The sequence below is a fragment of the Lissotriton helveticus genome, chromosome 10 (genome assembly GCF_964261635.1).
Source record: "Lissotriton helveticus chromosome 10, aLisHel1.1, whole genome shotgun sequence".
Lineage (NCBI taxonomy): Eukaryota > Metazoa > Chordata > Amphibia > Caudata > Salamandridae > Lissotriton > Lissotriton helveticus.
The window spans coordinates 575,539,422-575,558,913 of record NC_136071.1 but is presented as its reverse complement, the minus strand read 5'-3'; the positions used below and the strand labels follow the sequence as shown (position 1 = coordinate 575,558,913).

The following is a 19,492-nucleotide window of genomic DNA, read 5'->3' as shown; positions in this document are numbered from 1 at the left end:
TCCGTTGGGTTCCGCGGCGGCTTCGGGCCCCGCAGTCCCGACTGGGAGCCCAAGCATGCCAGGTGCTTTGGCGCCGTCGGGTGCTTCTGCCCCGGCGACTTCGGTCCTGACGCCGCAAGGCCCCACCGGATCCGGGTCGCTGCTGGTCGACCAAACGACCCCTCCGCCGGTGTCGACTCCTAAGGTGTCGCCCCAGACACCGTCGTCCTCAATCCGGTTCCGACGTTGGACCGGCATTGATAGACGCCGCATTCGGCGCCGAGAGAAGAGCAATACTTCTATGATCTGCCCCATCATTTGAACCCGAGTACCAGGAGATGGAGGACGAGGCGGATTGGGAGGGGGTCTGAGGACCCTCTGGCACGGGGTGCCAGTCTTTTCAGGACCTGGCCGGTGAACTAGGGGAGGCCAGTGGTTTTGACACTCCGCCCGACACTGGATTTGTCTCCCCTCCTACCGTGGCTATGGAGGAGGGGGCTGCCTACAGTGTGGTGTTGACGAGGGCAGCCAAGGCCTTGTCTCTTGAGCTCCCCGTCGCGGCCGTGAGGACTAACCTCCTCACTGAGGTCCTCAAACTGCTGGCAAGCACTTCAGAGCTTCAACTGCCGTTCAATGAGGCCTTAACTGACGTTCTGTTGGGCACTTGGTCCAGGCCCGCTTCAGGTCCCCCTGTAGATAGGAACGTGGCCAGACGCCACCGCCCGGCCCCGGTTGACCCTTGTTTCCTGTCCACCCACCCCACCCCCGAGAGCCTGGTTATCCAGGCCTCCAATTCCCAGACCACATTCCCGACAGCTCCCTCTGATCGGGAATCCAAAAGGTATGAACAGTACGGAAAAAAGATGTTCTCTTCACTTAGTTTGGGGTTGCGGTCGGTCAACACCGCTTGCCTTTTGGGCCGCTATACCCACTCTCTGTGGGACACGCTCGCGGACGTGCTGCCACAATGCCTGCAGGAGGCCCGGGTTAAACTCGCCCAAGCCCTGGCGGAGGGGCGAAATGCGGCACGGTATAAAATTCGATGTGGGCTGGATACCACAGACTCGCCAGGCAGGGCGATTGCAATGACTGTGGAGGTTCGCCGCCACGCCTGGCTGAGGTCCGCCAAATTTTCGGCTGATGTCCAGAACACCCTTATGGACATGCTGTTTGATGGCCGTCGCCTCTTTGGCGACAAGGCAGACAGTGCGCTTGAGCGCTTTAAGGACTCAAGGGCCACCGCCAAGTCATTGGTCCTGTCGGCCCCGTGCCAGCAAACTGCTGCCTTTTGCTCCTTTCGTGGCCAATGAAGGGGCACCCCCACACATCCTGCCAGACACGGTCCGCAGACTAACATCCAGCGCGGTGGCGGACGTGGTAACCGCCGTGTCGGTGCCAGGGGACAAGGGGACATCCACCCCCGCAGCATCCGCCTCAAAGCCATCTTAGTACGAGCTTTCAGGCCCATTTAACGCCGGTGGGGGCCAGGGTTCGCCATCACCTCCTTTGGCGTGACATCACATCGGACAGGTGGGTGCTACAAATCGTCCAAAGGGGCTACTCCCTCTCCTTCGAGGCGACCCCTTCAGCCATGCCACCGCAGTACCACTGCGTGTCAGGGGATCACTTGCAACCTCTGCAAGAGGAAGTTAAGGCTCTCTTGGCCAAGGGGGCCATCTAGCGTGTTCCTGGGCCAGATGTAGGGTGTGGTTGTTACTCCCACTACTTTCTGGTTCCCAAGATGGGCAAAGGGGCCCTACGCCCTATCTTGGACCTGCGGAACATCAACGGCATCCTCTGGAAGGAGAAGTACAAGATGCTGACTCTGGCTCAGGTCTTAGCTGCCCTAGACCCGGGAGACTGGATGGTAGCGTTGGACTTGCAAGACGCTTATTTTCACATCCCTGTCCTGCCGGCCCACGGCACTACCTGCGGTTCACGGTAGGCCACGGGCACTTTCAGTTTACTGTGCTCCCCTTCGGCCTTACCAGCGCCCATTGGGTGTTCACGAAAGTAATGGCTGTGGTCGCAGCTCATCTGCGCAGATTAGGGTTGTCAGTCTTCCCCTATGTCGACGACTGGTTGTTGAAGGTGGGCTCGCCGCAGACAGTCGTCGGCCACCTCCAGACTACGGCCGACCTCCTGCACCTGCTGGGGTTCTCCATCAATGTGCCGAAGTCACACCTGTGCCCCTCTCGAAGCTCCTCTTCATCGGAGCGGTTCTAGACTCGGCGCAGTTTCGGGTTTATCCTCCCGAACAGCAGGTTCTGGTTATTCAGGCTCTGATTCCGATCTTTGAGCCTTTATCCCGTGTCTCGGTCAGGTTGACGCTGCGGCTTCTGGGGATGATGGCCTCCTGCATCCTCTGGTGCATCACGCCAGGTGGCGAATGCGGGCTCTGCAGTGGGGCCTGAAGTGTCAGTGGGCCCAGCATCAGGGCAACATGTCCGACCAGGTCTTGATCTCGGAGGGCCCTGCAAGACAGTTGCAGTGGTGGCTCACGGACCGTGATTGGGTCAGCTTCAGATCCCTCTCACTTCCCCAACCGCACCACATAGTTGTGACTGACGCGTCCCTCCTGGGCTGGGGGGGGGGCCACATGGGAGAGGCGGAGATCAGAGGCCTCTGGTCTCCGGCGGAGTCCCGGCTCCACATCAACCTTCTGGAGCTGCGGGCGATCAGACTTGCACTGAAAGCATTCCGGGGGAGTGTAGTGCAGGTGTTCATGAACAACACCACCGCCATGTGATGTTCTCCCAACAAACGGGCGAGGTGGGGTCGTGGACCCTATGCCAGGAGGCTCTGCGTCTCTGGCAATGGCTGGAACAACAGAACGTGACACTGGTGTTCAACACCTGGCAGGTTCCCTGAACGCCAGGGCGGACAAACTCAGCCGTCGGTGCATGATGGATCACGAAAGGCGTCTGAACTAGGACATGGCGCAAGGTCTCTTTCAGCAGTGGGGGGAGCCTTGGTTATATCTATTCGCCACAGAAGAGAACGTGCAATGTCATCAGTTCTGCGCGTTGGAAGTTCCAAGGCGGAACTCGCTCGGAGACTCGTTCCGTCGTGAGTGGAGCTGCGGTCTGTTTTACGCCTTTCCGCCTATACCACTTCTGCCCAGAGTGCTGAAGAAGATCAGGCGCGACCGGGCCAAAGTCAACCTTGTGGCTCCGGACTGGGCACGAAGATATTGTTATCCAGAGCTACTCAGCATGTCAGTCGAACCCCCGATTAGTCTGCCTCTTCAGGAGGACCTTCTGTCGCAGCAGCAGGGGACGGTCCTCCACCCGAACCTGTCCAGCCTCCACCTCCATGCGTGGAGATTGAGCGGCGGCAGTTGAGGCCATTTGACTTGCCTCCTGAAGTCTGCGATGTGATTCTGGCAGCCAGGCGTCCCTCCTAGAAATCGGTATACGCCTGCAGGTGAAACAAATTTGTGGCATGGTGCACAGCAAAGGCTGTGGATCCACTCTCTGCCCCCTTTCTGAGGTTCTCCTCTTCTTTCTCTTGACCAGCAGGGCTCTGCTCTGGGCACTCTTAAGGGCTACCTCTCTGCCATTTGTGCCTTCTTAAGGCTCCCTGATCAGCCCTCTCTTTTCAAGTCCCCAGTTGTAAATAGGTTCTTGAAGGGCATCACTCATATGTTTCCCCCTGTTCCTTTCGTGATGCCTCAGTGGGACTTGAATCTTGTTCTGACTTATTTGATGTGCGCTCCCTTCGAGCCACTTCATAACTGTCCTCTTAGTCTTCTCACTCTTTAAACTGCATTCCTGGTTGCCATCACCTCTGCCAGGAGAGCGAGTGAGCTCCAGGCTCTTTCTTCTAAACCTCCTTTCCTTTCTGTCCATCCGGACAAGGTTGTGTTGCGGACAAGACCCTCTTTCCTGCCCAAGGTAGTCACAGCCTTCAACATCGGGCAGTCTATCACCTTGCCCACCTTCTTTCCACCTCCGCATCCCTCGAAAGAGGAAGAGGCCCCACCGTCTGGAAACAAAACGTGCGCTCTCATACTATCTGGATCGCACACGCAAGTTCCGGGTGGATGACCGACTTTGTTGGTTACGTGGGCGCTAAGCAGGGACTGGCGGTGCACAAACAGACCATTTCTCGATGGGTCGTTTTTTGCATCAAGGCTGGTTATTTACTGGCTAAAAAGGAGCCTCCTGTGGGGCTGCAAGCTCATTTCACTCGGGCCACGGTGGCTACTACTGCCCTGGGTCTGGGAGTCCCCTTGCAGGACATCTGTCAGGCAGCTACGTGGGGCTCGGTGCACACGTTCGCTCGACACTACTGCCTGGACAGCCAAGTCCGGAGAGATGGCTTTTTCGCCCGTTCCTTTCTCCAGGACTTTCTGGTGTGATTATTGGTTCGCAGACCCACCACCGGGGTTGGTATTGCTGGGGTATCTATTCTAAGGTAAGGAATCTAAAACTAACGTGTCTCTTTCAGATGCACAAGTTACTACTTGTGTAACGATATATCTGTAAAACAGTAGTTAGTATTAGATTCCTTACCGCCCCACCCATCCTCCCCGTTCTGCGAACCGATATATAGGGTTACGGTCATCCCTTTCAGGGCCCTAGTTTTATGGCACCAGTGTTGGTTTTTATCATGGCTCTGCGTTTCTGGCGCGGAAAAGCTGTGTATAAGATCTGACGTCAGCGCACGAGGGCAGTGTCTAAGTACTCCCGCGACGTCATCCCGGCGCCGACGACAGACACGGAGCCGCAGATGACGCCTAGCGACGCGCAGGGGTACTGCTACCCAAAAGTTTCTGGATCCAGACTGACGCCTGGGGATATTCTAAGGTAAGGAATCTAATACAAACTACTGTGTTCGAGGCATGTGGGCTGCTGAATTCATATCTTGTGCATAGATCGCCGCCTAGTGTTGGGTCCGGATGATTGCACGTTGTTGTCCTGGAAGTCTTTGAAGTATCACGAGATAGGTGGTTCCTACCTCGGACTACAGTGCGCATGGGCATCCTCTCCATCCTCAGATTGGTTTTTTCCGCCATTGTGTTCGGATGTACTTTTCTTTACTCAAGTTAGGAAACTTTATAAAGGCCAAAAGGCCTTCGGGGTCGTCGGTATTGTCTTTCGGTCGGTGCCGAGTTATTGTTCCAGTTCTTTTGAGCAGGACGTCGAGGAGCGCCGCGTGGCCTTTTCGACACCAGAGGCCCGATCGTCGATGGAACGGAGCCCGTTCAAGCGATGCCCCCTTTGTAACTCTAAGTACCCGCACATCGATGTACACCCGGTGTGCAACAAGTGCTTATCACCCGACCACAATGAAGACAACTGTCTAGCTTGTGCTCGATTCCGGTCCAAGAAGACGCTTAGGCTCCGACGTGCGGCGAGGCAAACGATGTCGAAGCCAGCGCCCGACCCGGTGAATATTTTCGGTGAAGAAGATGAAGAGGTTGTCGAGGCTCAGGATCCAGGACAGCAATCGGATCCCGGTTCGGAGCATGACTCCACCTATTTTGAAGAAGTCGAGGATTAAGGCGAAAATGACGACGACGTCGAGATAAGGGACGACGTATCCCCCATCGGAGCCGTCGATGACGACTCAAGCGATGAACCAGGTCCAACTGTGGGTACGGAGCCCAGAACAAACACTGAAAGGCTTCCAAGGGCTCAGGTCGAGGCATCGCCGGAAGGCCTCAGCCAAGATCAAGAGGAACATTCGATAGCCCCGCGTCTCGGCCCGGCTAAGAACATATCACACGAGCCACCGGTCGCACTACTAAAAGCGAAACCGAAAGCCATCGAGGAAAAATCGAAACCGAAACTGCTGAAGACAGTCTTCGGATCGAAGAGTTCGAGCATATCCGATTCTACAAAGAAGACAAGTGTCGACGACCCTGCAAGGTAAAAAAACTATTCCTGATACTCCTTCTTATCCTGTCAAAACTTCCCCAACAGAAGATACAGCTGCGTTTAACGCATTACTAGAAAGGGCAGCACTGTATCATGATGTGGAAATGCATGCTGACCCAATTGAAGAGTACTTCTTGTTTGACACTTTCTCCGTTTCAGAGCAATCTGTTAAGACATTGCCAATGTTGAAGGGTGTTCTTAAACACGCAGGAGACATTTTCAAAGAAACCACAAGAGCAAGGGTTATTAACCCCAGGATTGAAAGGAAGTACAGACCGGCGCCTGTGGACCCTACATACATTAGGGGACAGCTGCCATTGGACTCTTTAGTGGTCTCAAATGCTCGTAAGCGTGCCAACTCACAAACTACCGGTGATGCTCCTCCTCCAGACACAGAGTCTAAGATCTTAGAAGCATCTGGGAAAAGGGTGGCTGCTCAAGCAGCTAATATCTGGAGAATTTCAAATACACAGGCCCTATTAGCCAGATACGATAGGGCGCATTATGACACACTAGAGCAACTGCTACAGCATTTGCCTGATGCCTACAAAGAGGTGGCAGAAACACTTATTCAAGAAGGGAAGCTAATATCCAACGCATCCATTAAATGTGCGCTTGACTCAGCAGACACCGCAGCCAGGGCCATCAACACAAGTGTCATTCTCCGGAGACATGCTTGGTTGTGCATCTCTGGCTTCAAACCTGAAATTCAAACTACATTATTAAATCAGCCTGTGAACCCTGATTTTTTTATTTGGTCCTGATGTGGACACAATCTTAGAAAAGATTAAAAAGGACACAGACAGCCAAATCCATGGGTGCCTTGCACTCACAACAATTCAGGGGCGGCTCCTTTCGTCGCTCCGGTAACAGAGGCGCTACAAGAGGCCAGGCATCCCAGCAGACTCCATACAGTAAAGGGAGCACGCAAACCACCTATAATAAGAACAATAGAGGTGGTTACCGTGGCAACAGCAACAAGGGCAGAGGACTAGGGAATAACACCAGATCCTCTGCCAATACTAAACAGTGACGCCTTGTCACTGCCCCAGACCATGTAACACCGGTCGGGGGACGATTACAGCAGTTCCTGCCAGTCTGGGAGAGCATTACCACAGACAGGTGGGTGAGACAACTTATTCAGTACGGCTATTGTCTAGAGCGAATGTCCACTCCACCCAACATACCCCCAAGACACCGTCCTATGTCCGCAGAGCACATAGACTTATTGCAGCATGCTGCAAAAAGGGGCCATAGAACTCGTCCCTATAGAGCAACAGGGTACCGGGGTGTACTCGCTGTTCTTCTTAATCCCCAAAAAGGACGGGTCTCTCAGGCCAATACTGGACCTCAAGCCCCTAAACCAATACAGCTTGTCAGAACACTTTCACATGGTCACTTTACAGCAGGTTCTACCATTACTCTGTCAGGGAGACTTCCTCGCAACATTAGACCTAAAGGATGCGTATTTCCACATACCAATACATCCAGCACACAGGAAGTATCTCAGGTTTACCATACAAAATCAGCACTACCAGTTCAAGGTACTGCCTTTCGGGGTGACAACTGCCCCAAGGGTGTTTACCAAGTGCCTAGCGACAGTAGCGGCGCACCTGCGGAGGCACCATATTCACGCCTACCCCTATCTGGACGACTGGCGTATCCAAGCGAAGTCAGCCCAGCAATGTGCCGACCACATATCCCGCACTATTCACCTCCTGCACAGCCTCGGATTCTCATTAAACTACACAAAGTCTCATATCCAACCCGCCCACGTACAACAGTACCTGGGAGCGACCATAGACACTTTGGCGGCAAAGGCTCAGCCAAACTCAGCAAGAATCAACAGCATTCAATCGCTGATCCAGGGATTCAGACGCCAACACTTGCTCCCGGGACGGGTGTTTATGCAGTTGATAGGCATGATGGCCTCCTGCATCTTCATAGTCCACCACGCCAGACTACACATGCGTCCGCTTAAGGAGTGCTTAGCACAGCAGTGGAACCAGGCTCATGGACAATTGAAAGACCTAGTGTTGGTGACCGGTCGCGCATACAACTCTCTGCATTGGTGGAACCCACAAAACCTTTGCAAGGGTCGACTGTTCCAAGAGCCTGTACCACAAATAGTGCTGACGACGGACGCATCTCTCCTGGGATGGGGAGCGCATGTTCTCCATTACACTGTCCAGGGACTGTGGTCAACCCAACAGAAGAAGATGCACATCAACCTGCTGGAACTGATGGCAATCTTCATGGCAATGAAGGCATTCAAAGTACATTTGTGCAACAAAGTCGTGTTAATCCGGACGGACAACATGACTGCCATGTACTACATACTGAAGTAGGGAGGGACACACTCTCCACAGTTGTCACATCTAGCGCAAAGCATGTGGAAGTGGGCCATTCAGAGGAACATCTTCCTCATGGCGGAACACCTCCCAGGCAAGGACAACTAGATGGCGGATTTGCTCAGCAGACACAGCCACCAGATGCACGAGTGGGAGATACATCCCTCAGTGCTGCACCCGTACTTCCAGCAGTGGGGTCACCCAGAGATAGACCTGTTCGCCACAAAGGAAAACGCAATATGCCAAAGCTTCGCCGCCAGATTTCCACATCCGCAGTCTCAGGGCAATGCGATATGGATGAACTGGTCAGGCAGAGTTGCGTACGCTTTTCCACCAGCCCCGCTCATACCACTAGTGGCACGGAAACTGCGACAACACTCCATGACACTCATCCTAGTTGCTCCAACGTGGGCAAGGCAACCATGGTACACCACATTCCTAGAACTTTCCGTGGTGCCTCATCAAAGGCTAAGATTAACACCCAGTCTTTTAACGCAGAGCCATGGCGACATTCAGCACTGAGATCTGCAACAGTTGAACCTTGAGATCTGGCTCCTGAAGTCATAGAGTTTGGTTACTTGAACTTGCCTCCTGACTGTATAAATATTATCAGAGGCACGAAGACCTACTACCAGGGCATGCTATGCGGCAAAGTGGAAACGGTTTGTCATCTATTGCACCAATAATTACATAAATCCGCTAGACGCATCTACTCAAAACATCATATGTTACCTGTTGCATTTACACAGATGCAATCTGGCTTACAGTTCCATACGTATACATTTAGCTGCTGTGGCAGCTTATCTTCAGAACAGGCAGCACCTTTCCCTCTTCAGAGTGCCTGCTATTAAAGCTTTCATGGAGGGACTCAAAAGAGTAATTCCTCCTAGACACCCACCTTCACCTGTCTGGAACTTGAACGTAGTTCTCACCAGACTAATGGGACCCCTTTTGAACCGCTACACTCGTGTGAAATACAGTCCCTAACGTGGAAAGTGGCCTTTCTAATGGCAATTACATCCCTTAGAAGAGTTAGCGAGCTGCAAGCTCTAACTATTCAGGAGCCATTCATACAAATTCACGCCAATAGGGTTGTGCTACGAACAAACCCTAAATTTATGCCAAAGGTGGTATCCAAGTTTCACATCAATCAAGCTATAGAACTGCCAGTGTTCTTCCCAAATCCAGATTCGGTGGCAGAAAGAGCTCTGCATACCGTAGACATTAAAAGGGCTCTCCTGTACTATATCGACAGGACAAAACTTTTCAGAAAAACTAAGCAACTGTTTGTTGCCTTTTCACCACAGCACAAAGGCAACCCCATTTCCAAATCAGGTATAGCCAGGTGGATTGTTAAGTGCATACAAATTTGTTATCAGAAAGCTAAACGCACATTAACAGTACCCCCAAGAGCGCATTCAACACGCAAATTAGGGGCATCCATGGCTTTCCTAGGAAACATTCCTCTAGAAGACATATGTAGAGCAGCCACGTGGACTACCATACATACATTTACCAAACACTACTGCGTAGATGTACACTCCAAACAGCAAGCGGCTGTAGGACAGGCTGTTCTCAAGACTCTTTTTCAGACTGCTGCAGCTGGCACGGGCAACCACCGCTAAAAGGGAGACTGCTATACATTCTATGCACAAGATATGAATTCAGCAGCCCACATGCCTCGAATGGAATATGCTACTTACCAGTATGCATCTGTTCTTGGCATGTAGGGCTGCTGATATTCATATCGCCCTCCCTCCTCCCTGGTGCCTGTCGCAGCTGTAGCACTCACAATTACTAGCTAGCATGGACATCACTTACTGTATCATACTCCATCCCTGCCACAATGGCGAAAAACAATCTGAGGATGAAGAGGATGCCCATGCGCACTGTAGTCCGAGGGAGGAGCCACCTATCTCGTGATACTTCAAAGACTCTTCCAGGACAACAACGTGCAATCACCCGGACCCAACACTAGGCGGCGATCTATGCACAAGATATGAATATCAGCAGCCCTACATGCCAAGAACAGATGCATACTGGTAAGTAGCATATTCCTTCTTACAGATATATCGTTACCGAAGGTAAGTAACTTGTGCATTTGTTATGTGAGGTATTTGATGCTTGAAGTTTTGGTAGTCTTGTTGGAGAGATGTGGTCTTGTGGTTGATTAGGCGAAACTGTACATGAAGCTTTAATTCCAAGTTTCTAGACCTAAATGTTAGAGCATTAGACATTTGTGTTCGTATTGTCTTAATAGTGTCCTTATGTGAGACTTGTGATGCTTCCTTTTGTACTTGCTCTAGAAATAATTAAGTGTTGATCTTTCTGATATGATTGAACCTGCAGATTGCTCACCTTGAATCTCCTTCAGGTGCTAGACTCGATCAAAACATTGGAATTAGTTCTTCTGTGCTTATTGACAGTGCCTTGGTTTTAACTGGACTCTGGGACTCAACCCAAATGTCATCCTGGAGTTGTATAAGGCGCCACACTGATTATCTTTTTCCATGCCATCCCATGCAGATCTGTAGTTGAACTCATGTAAAATTTTCCTTTCAAATTGTAGTTTTTGCTGTTAACACACTGTCTCCCTCAAAAGGTTCACGGTTTAAGGCTTTTCGTTGCTTTCAGGAACCTATGTTGCTCTTGGAATCTCAGTATATCTGTTTCTGATAGATACATCTGCCAGTGGATTCCTCACCTTGTGAATATCCCCCTGCGTCAGCAACGTTCGGAAAACTCTTTTGTAGCACGACGGCGTGGACGACGTCACAGGAGCACGGCATCGCGCGTGACTCCGGCTGACGTCACCGACTCCTTATTAGGCCTACGTCGGCGTGATTACATCAGTTCCCTTTTTCCCGCGTCATCGACGCTAACGTTTTTTTGGGATCTCTAGTGTGGTAGATAGTAACTGTGTTGCTATTTCTCTGTTATTGTGTCTTTCTCGAGCCACTGTTTTTCGCCGAAGATGTCGTCGAAGAAGACAGGTTTTAAGCAGTGCGGATCGTGTGCCAGGGCGATGTCCATAACTGATCCGCATGATTGCTTGTGGTGTTTGGGCTCGGACCACGATGTTGGAGGCTGTCGTTCCTGTTCAAAAATGAACCCGAAGGCTCTGCGTGAACGAGAGGCTAAACTCCTTCTAGCCAAGGTAAAAGGAAAGGATGCCAAGAGGTATTCGAGGTCAAGATCCAGACGCTCGCGGTCGAAGCCGAAGTCGAAATCGAGGTCAAAGACGAGATCGAGGTCCCGGTCGGAGTGTGCGTTGAAGTAGGCTTCGGAGCATGCTTCGGGATCCTCGAAGAAAAAAACATAAGAGGAAGAAGCATAGCTCGAGGCATCATTCCGGCAGGGAGTCTGATTCGAAGAAGAGGTCTTCATCTCGTAGACATCATAAGGACTTAAAGTCTCCATCACCATCTCGTGAGCCTGATGGTGAGGCCTCGCATTTTCAGTCCCGAGGACCATCTCCGGATCCGTCTCTGGATCCGTGTCAGTCTTCTGAGCATGAGGAAGTTGACGTTGAAGATCCTCGGTCTCCGGTGACTCCGGTGCATCGCCCAGAAGATCAGGAGGGTCAAGAAGGAATGGTTCCGGAGCAGCCTCTGGGGCAGCCAGTAGGTTCGTACCCTCCGTTTCCTGGTCCTGGACAGGACCCCTCGCATTTTCTAAATGCAATGTATGGCGTGTATGCCAGCGCAATGTACCCCACTGGTGCACCGGCTAGTCCCATGGGTCCATTATTTTACAATTTTGGGCGAACCTCAAGCATACGCCGCGGCGCCTTTTCTGCCGTTTTTACCGACGCCATATCCACGTGGCTTTGTTCGGCGCTGCCGAGATCATCGACTCCGCACACGGCTTCGTCGACTCCGGAGCGACCTCTGGATTGAAATCTGGATTTGACGCCTGTTTCAGCTTCCCGTCCTCAGGCTGTTTCCGCTCCTCTTTCGACGCCGGCCCCGGTTCCGTCGGAGTCGTTACCGGATCCGACGACTTCGGTACGTTTGGAGTGGTCGAGGCGTAGGGCACAGCGTCTCTTGGAAGAGAAGGAGTATGAGGATCCAGAAGTGGAGGAAGGGGAACTTCAGGATCAGGAGGATTATTTTGAGGATCTGCATAGTGCAAGTGGTTTGGAATTTTCTCCAGAGTGGGGGTTGCCTGCAGTTTCTGATGCACCCTCTAAGGATGTGGCTCCTTACCACGTTGTGATTAAAAAGGCTGCAGAACTGCTGAACTTGACTTTGCGTTCTGTGGAGTTTGTCTTACATCCTTACTGAGGTTCTTCATTCACCTTCTGTTGTTGAGCCGACTCTTCCGTTCACTGAGGCTCTTACTGAACCGATAATGGAAGTCTGTAAAAAGCCTCTGTATGCTCCTAGGACTGTGGCGAGACGTTATAGGGTGGCGCCTGGTGATCCCGAGTTCTTAACCTCCCAACCTTCGCCGGAAAGTCTGGTTGTTCAGGCGGCTTGTTCATAGAGGTCGGCTGGTGTTTTTACCCAAGTTCCAGGGGATAAGGACTCGAAAAGATTGGATCAGAATGCCAAGAAAGTGTTCTCGTCAAGTAGCATGGCTTTGAAATCGACAAATGCTACTTGTCTGCTGGGCAGATATGTCCATGCTTTGATGGACTCGGTTAAGCAGTTGTCATCTAAGCTTCCGGAGGAGGATAAGAAGAATTTCAATGAGGTTGTCTCTGACACGCAGGCTGCAGCTCGCACGGTGATTCAGAGTGGCATGTACACCGCGCACTCTGTGGCTAGAATAATGGGTTCATCAGTCGCCACTAGAAGGGCCGCATGGCTAAAATAGTCTGAATTTTCATCTGATGTTTAGGCTGCTCTGATGGATGTACCTTTTGATGGCACTGGCCTTTTTGGGAAGAAGGCTGATGCTGCCCTAGAAAGGTTTAAAGATAGCAGGGCGACTGCAAGGTCTTTGGACTTACAGGCAAGAGGCTCTTCCGTCAGGAAATTCAGGGGTTTTGGAAGGTCTACTTTTCGTGCCTATAGGCAGAACCAACAACAGCAGAATCCTTTGTACAAGTCCTACAGAGGTAAACAGAGGGGCCGTGCCCGAGGTCGTCAAGCCTCCTTCTCCTCAACTTCCTCCTCTAATACCCACCCTCCACCTACAACAGCAAAGCAGCCCTAGATCCACCATTCTGGATCATGCGGGTCCTATAGGGGGTTGGCTTACCTATTTTCTACGAGATTGGGAATCGGTTACATCAGATCTTTGGGTGCTCAATCTCGTAGAGAATGGGTATGCTCTTCCCTTTCGGGAATTTCCCCCCAATTACCCTCCTTGCCAAGGTTATTGTTCAGAGGACCACCTGCTTCTCTTGCAGGAAGAAGTCCTGGCTCTTTTCAGAAAGGGTGCGATAGAGGTGGTTCCAGAGCAGGAGAGGGGTGCTACTCACGGTATTTCCTGATCCCCAAGAAGGATGGCAGACTACGTCCAATCCTGGACCTCAGGGTTTTGAACCTCTATCTCAAACAGGAGAGGTTCAAGATGCTTACCCTTGCGCAGGTCCTTCAAGCGCTGCTGGAAGAAGACTGGATGGTGTCAATCGACTTGCAGGATGCATATTTTCACATTCCGATACTGAAGTCTCACTGGAAGTATCTCCGTTTTACAGTGGGTTCGCAACACTACCAGTTTGCGGTCCTTCCGTTTGGACTTACTACTGCGCCTCGAGTCTTCACCAAGGTGATGGCTGTGGTGGCGGCACATCTCAGAAGATCGGGGATACCGGTGTTCCCCCATCTGGACGACTGGCTGATCAATGCAGAGTCGCCGGAGAAGGTGCTCCATCATTTGCAAGAGACAACTTAGTTGTTGCACAGGTTGGGTTTTTCAATAAATGTACCCAAATCTCACCTGGTGCCCTCCCAGCGCAACCTGTTCATAGGTGCGGTACTGGACACTACTGTGTCGTGCCTTCCCTCCTCCTCAAAGGATTCGCGACTTGCCCCAGTATTGGAACTTTCATAGATTCCCATGCTTTGTATCATTCCCCGTCGTCGGAATGGGAGCCTCGGTAGTATCACAACCATAGAAACAAAAGAGAAAAATAGGCCTAGGCCTCATCTCATTTTGTATCCTATCACCCTCTTTGTGTAAAAGAGATCAAACTTTTGTCAGGACCAATCAGAGCAGCCTCACCCCATAGAACCGTCCTGAGAGAGCCCAGAGCCTCAGATTTTTCTACCGCACGTTGTGCTAGGGAGTCTCCACTGAGCTCTGCTCAGTTTTTTCACTCGTACTACTTATTTCTTCAACTGTTCATCTACAATCAAGACAGTCTGACAAGGCCTTATTCAGGTCCTGTGCGTCTTGTGGAAAAAACGACTTTTTGTAGAAGATAAGCATGAAAGCTGTATCTATTGCTTATACCCGGACCACAAGGCCACTGACTGCAAAATTTGTAGAACCTTCTCTACAAAAACACTTCGGGACAGGGAAGGCCGGCTATTGACCTGGCTTCAAAAGATGAAGACTCGGAAGGAGGTGCTCTCATCGGATGAAGAGGATTCAACATCTCTGGCTTCCTCTCGCAGATCCAAGAAGAGGGGTAGGTCTCCTCCTTCAGCCGAGCCCCCTATCAAGGCCCCTCATAAGATCTCTGACGGGTCGGAGAGGGCTAGTCCCATTAAATGTCCTCACGGAAGTGAAAAGGAGAGGCTGGGACAGGCTGCTGGATTGGTGACAGCCACTAAGGACAAAAAGGAGGTTTCTATCACTTCTCCTCCGTCCAAAAAGGAAAAGACTGCTGAAAAATACTCTACAGTCACTCCAGGGACCGTGCCTGAGAGAAAACAGCGTCCGTCGACGGCAAAAACAACAGGTACGTAGATGACGATTGCTTCCCAGAAAGTTTCTGCTGTTTCATTGGCTCCGTTGACGGGATCGTTGTCGGTAGCGGTTTCGACGTCGAGGACTCCGTCGTCGTTTAAGGTACCTGGTTTGTCGACTGACTTCTTCCTCGTCGACGATGATGGGCTCAGGGAAGGTGCTGTCGACGGCGACAACGACTTCGACACTGATGGTGATGACGAGTTCGTCGACGAGTTCGTCGACGATAATACCGTCGACTACTGCTGCACCGTCGACGACGGCTCCGTCGACGAGGCCGTCGACTGGTCAAAAACTGCAATTTTCAGTACAGAAGCTGAAATTACGCCTGAAATGACGTCTCCTAGACTGGTTTCGTCTCTTCCACCGACAATGCTTCTGGATGATGAGTCTGAGGAGAAGGAAGATGGAGGCCATTATGGGGATGCCTACAGTCCCTCAGATTTAAATGTGAAATTGCAAGAGACTGACACGGAGGAATATTATGAGCATTCCTATGACCAACAGGTGCATCACTATGTTCCTCAGGAGCGACGTCCACCAGGTTTGGGACAGGACATGGTGGCCATGCCGGCCTCTCTAGTCTCTGATCTACAGATGATGCTGCAGGACTACAGATCCAGGTTTCCTTCAGAACCTTCAATGCAGCCTGCACAACCTCCACCTCAGGTGCTGCCGCAGGCGCAACCAGTTGTCGTGCTGCCTCCTTTACAAGTGGTGCCTCTCACGCCACCAGTGGTCATACCAGCGGTCCTCTCCCGGACATGATCCCGAGCCAGCCAATACCGCTCTGCAGGATACCTCTTTTGATGATGAAGTACGGGTGGATCCATTGACTGATCCATTGACTGATCCATTGACTGATCCATTGAAGGACCCAGACTTGGATCCCGGTGACAGTGGACTACAGGATCCGGACGTCTCTGGTCGAGATACTTCTGTTTCGCCGCCAGTTGATATAGGGGGGGTTCCATAACCTCATGGGGAGAGCGTCGAAGAGGTTTGGACTGCCAATTACAAGGGAGCAGTCTGAATGTTTCCTGTATGACTTCAAAGAACAATACAGAAAATCAGTCAAATCCATTCCCATAATTGAACATGTGTGGGAGGAAGGGGTCAAAATCATGCAGAATCCAGCCACTGTTATCCCTGTGCTTCTCAGGCTGGAAATAAATATAAGGCTCCGGATGGCAGTCCAGGTTGTCTTTTTGGGCAGCAGAAGCCTGATTCGGTGATCTCACGGGCCGCTCAAAGCAAATCCAAAAACCCATCAACGCCTTTGAGTACGCCTCCGGACAAGGACGGTAGGCGCCTGGATAACGTGGGCAAGAGGTTTTCTTCCATGGACAGCTTGCTTGTTCGAGCAGCAAATGCTCTAGCCATTCTAGGCAGATACGATCGCCAGATGTGGTGTTACATGGAGCCATGTGTTGAACTGCCGGACTCCGCGAGGGAAGAGGCCAGAATTGTCCTGATGGAGGGAGAAAAATCATCCTCCGAAGTAATCGATTGTGCTATGGATATAGCTTCAACGGCTTTTCGTGCCTTAGCAGGGTCAGCAGTGCTACGCCGTCAGGGGTGGTTGAGAGCCACTTGGTTTCGTCAGGAGGTCCAAAATAAGATCCTGGACCTCCCATTTGATGGGGAGATGCTTTTCGGTAAGCATGTTGATGATGCCCTGCAAAGTATAAAAAAAGGATACGGACACGGCGAAGTCATTGGGATCACTGAACTATCGGTAGGTCCCATTAAGAGGTGCATGAGGCAGAGGTTTCTCTTCTTATAGAGGCAACACCCAGCAGAGATATTCCTCGCAGTTTTCGCAGTCTTCTAAGACTCAATATTCGAATCAACGTCCGGGACAATCGGCGTCTTTCGCTCGCCAACCTCAGCGAGGGCGTCTGAACCGCCAGGGACGCGACAATGCCAAGAGGCAATAGCGGCCTCCTGGCTCTGACTACTTTTCCTCCCCTCCCAGTCACATCAGTGGGGGGCAGGATATCCTTTTGTCTGAACAGCTGGAAGAGTATAACATCGGACCAGTGGGTCCTGAATATTGTTCAGAGTGGACATACGTTGGAATTCCAAGATCTTCCTCCAACAAGAGCTCCTGGCGCCAACCGCACAAAACATCTGGGACTGCTCCATCTCGAAGCCCACCAATTGTTCATCAAGGGGGTAATAGAACCGGTACCTCTCTCTCAGAGGGGCAGTGGTTTTTATTCCAGGTTATTCCTGGTTTGGAAGACGGCAGAGACTTGGCGCCCCATACTAGACCTACGAGAGCTCAACACTTACCACATCAAACTATCTTTCAGGATGGTCACTCTCCAAGATATTCTTCCTCCTTTGAACCCAGGCGACTATTTGGCGTCTCTGGATTTAGAAGATGCGTATTTCCACATACAGATACACCCAGCTCACAGACAATATCTGCGCTTCACAGAAGGCAAGAGCCATTTCCAATTCAAGGTGCTTCCGTTTGGCCTTCAGTCTGCACCACGGGTGTAAGAAGTTTGCCTGATATATGATGCTCACTAGTTCTAGTGATCACCTTGTATCAGTCCAAACAACCCTTATGGTGATTGGTTGTAAGTCAACCTTATAGACCAGCTATCCTAATGGTAGAATAGACAAAGCAGTCTTAGGCTAAACTCTTTTGGCATGTGAAGCCAGCTGTTTTACCACAATATAACCCCTTGAATACCAGATGAAAGGACACCACACCGGTTGTTATGAAAATAAACAGTATATTTATTAATAACAACCCCTCTGAACTCTTTGAGGTCAGAGGGCTAAGCACATGACAATCTCTTAAGAAAAATACGACAAGTTGCACAAAATTACAATGGTGCCCTAGGGGCACGACAAACCATATACTAAGTAAGTGGAATGTGAGAGTCGATAAAAGGAATGGAGCTGTCCAGAGGCTGTAGGATCGATGAGACCACGCTACCATAACTTCAGGTAAGTAATAGGAGGCCCACGGAACGCGTGTGCAGAGTGTGAACTCACACGCGAGATGCGTAACAAAGTCTATAGACAGTATAGTTCAAGTTAAAGGTAAGTACGGACAATCCTGACTAGGTAGGACAACAACGACTGTGGAATTGGACACTAGGACAGTTAGACTACCTTTGAGCACCAAAATGCTCTTGTTACCTCACCCACGGGCTGCGGGTGCATAGGTGCCAAAGTGTGTCGGGTTCTCGCGTTGAAGTCAATGGAGCCTGAAAGAAAAGATGCTGCAGGCGACCAGGAGGGAGATGTCCGGTGCGATCCAAGGGTGGATCGGTGAAGAAGAGGACCTGAAAGCAGAGGGGACAGTGTTCAAAGTCACTAGCCAGTGACCGGTGTGGAAACAGGAAGGAACCAGGTGCTGTCGTCGCGATCAGGTGAAGAGTGGACGCTTGACTCTGCAGCCACGTGGACCAGGAGGTGTCTTCGACGACCAGGATGGAGGCACGAGCTGTCCCACGCAGGCTCTCGCTGTCGGCGGTGTCGGATCCGGAATTGGAGTCCACAGGCCTTGGCAAAGGCAACCCACGCGGTGAGTGGAAAAGACGTCTGGTGCGGACAAGTAGAGTCCAGGGTGCCCCTCTTTTGGAAGGGAGCAAGGGCCAGTCTGGAGCAACCAGACCAGCAGCAAAGATGCAAAGGTTCGTCGTCTAGGAGGCCACTAGCCAGCCGGCAAGTGACCAGACAACGCGTCGAGCAGCAAACAAGCAGAAGGGTCCCACGCAGATCTCGTGGATGCTGGAGGGCTGATCTTCGGTGCAGGGGCTGCTCGGGGCTGGGGCTTCTCAGTCCCCAAAGCACTTGGTCGAGTTTACCTCGGGAGTCGTGCTGGAAGCGAAGTGCAGTTTCTTTCAAGATGGCCGGTCCCACGTGTCTCGTCGCACCCACGGATCTCCGCTGTGCTGCAGATGTAGGTAGAGGTCGGAGAGGTCTGGGAATCCGGGTCTCGTCGGGCTCTGAAGTCTGGATCCTGGAAGGAAGACGACAAAGGGAAGCCGCTGGACGCTTGATGGTGCCTGCAGTTGCAGGGTGGACACTCCTTGCCCACAAGGGTGATTTTCTTCAGTCTTCTGTGGAGCAGAACGTCGAAGTCCAGAGTTTCCTATTGTAGAGTAGTTCAGGATTAATCTAACTTGGAATGGGACCAGCTCCTACCTTTATCCTGCTAAAGGGGGCTGTCTACTGACTAGGTCCCTCCCCTGGGTGGGACCAGGAAGGGGGGTGGTTACACCCCCTATCCTTTGTCCGGTTTCCCGCCAGAGCTGGGGCAGGGATGCCCCAGCAACTGGTTTGAACCGGTGTATGCACAGGGCACCTTGTGTGCCCCAGGCATGTCTCATTCCTTTAAGCCCTATCCTACCCAATACACAAAACCCTGTCCGGGGTGGTGCT

At 51.6% G+C, this 19,492-nt stretch overlaps 1 protein-coding gene across 4 annotated transcripts in view; it reads left to right on the top strand.

The window, feature by feature from the left end:
* The window catches only part of USP7 (ubiquitin specific peptidase 7), a 1,709,027-nt gene that overhangs the window by 731,012 nt on the left and 958,523 nt on the right, over positions 1-19,492 (top strand). The gene's annotated exons all lie outside the window — the stretch shown is intronic.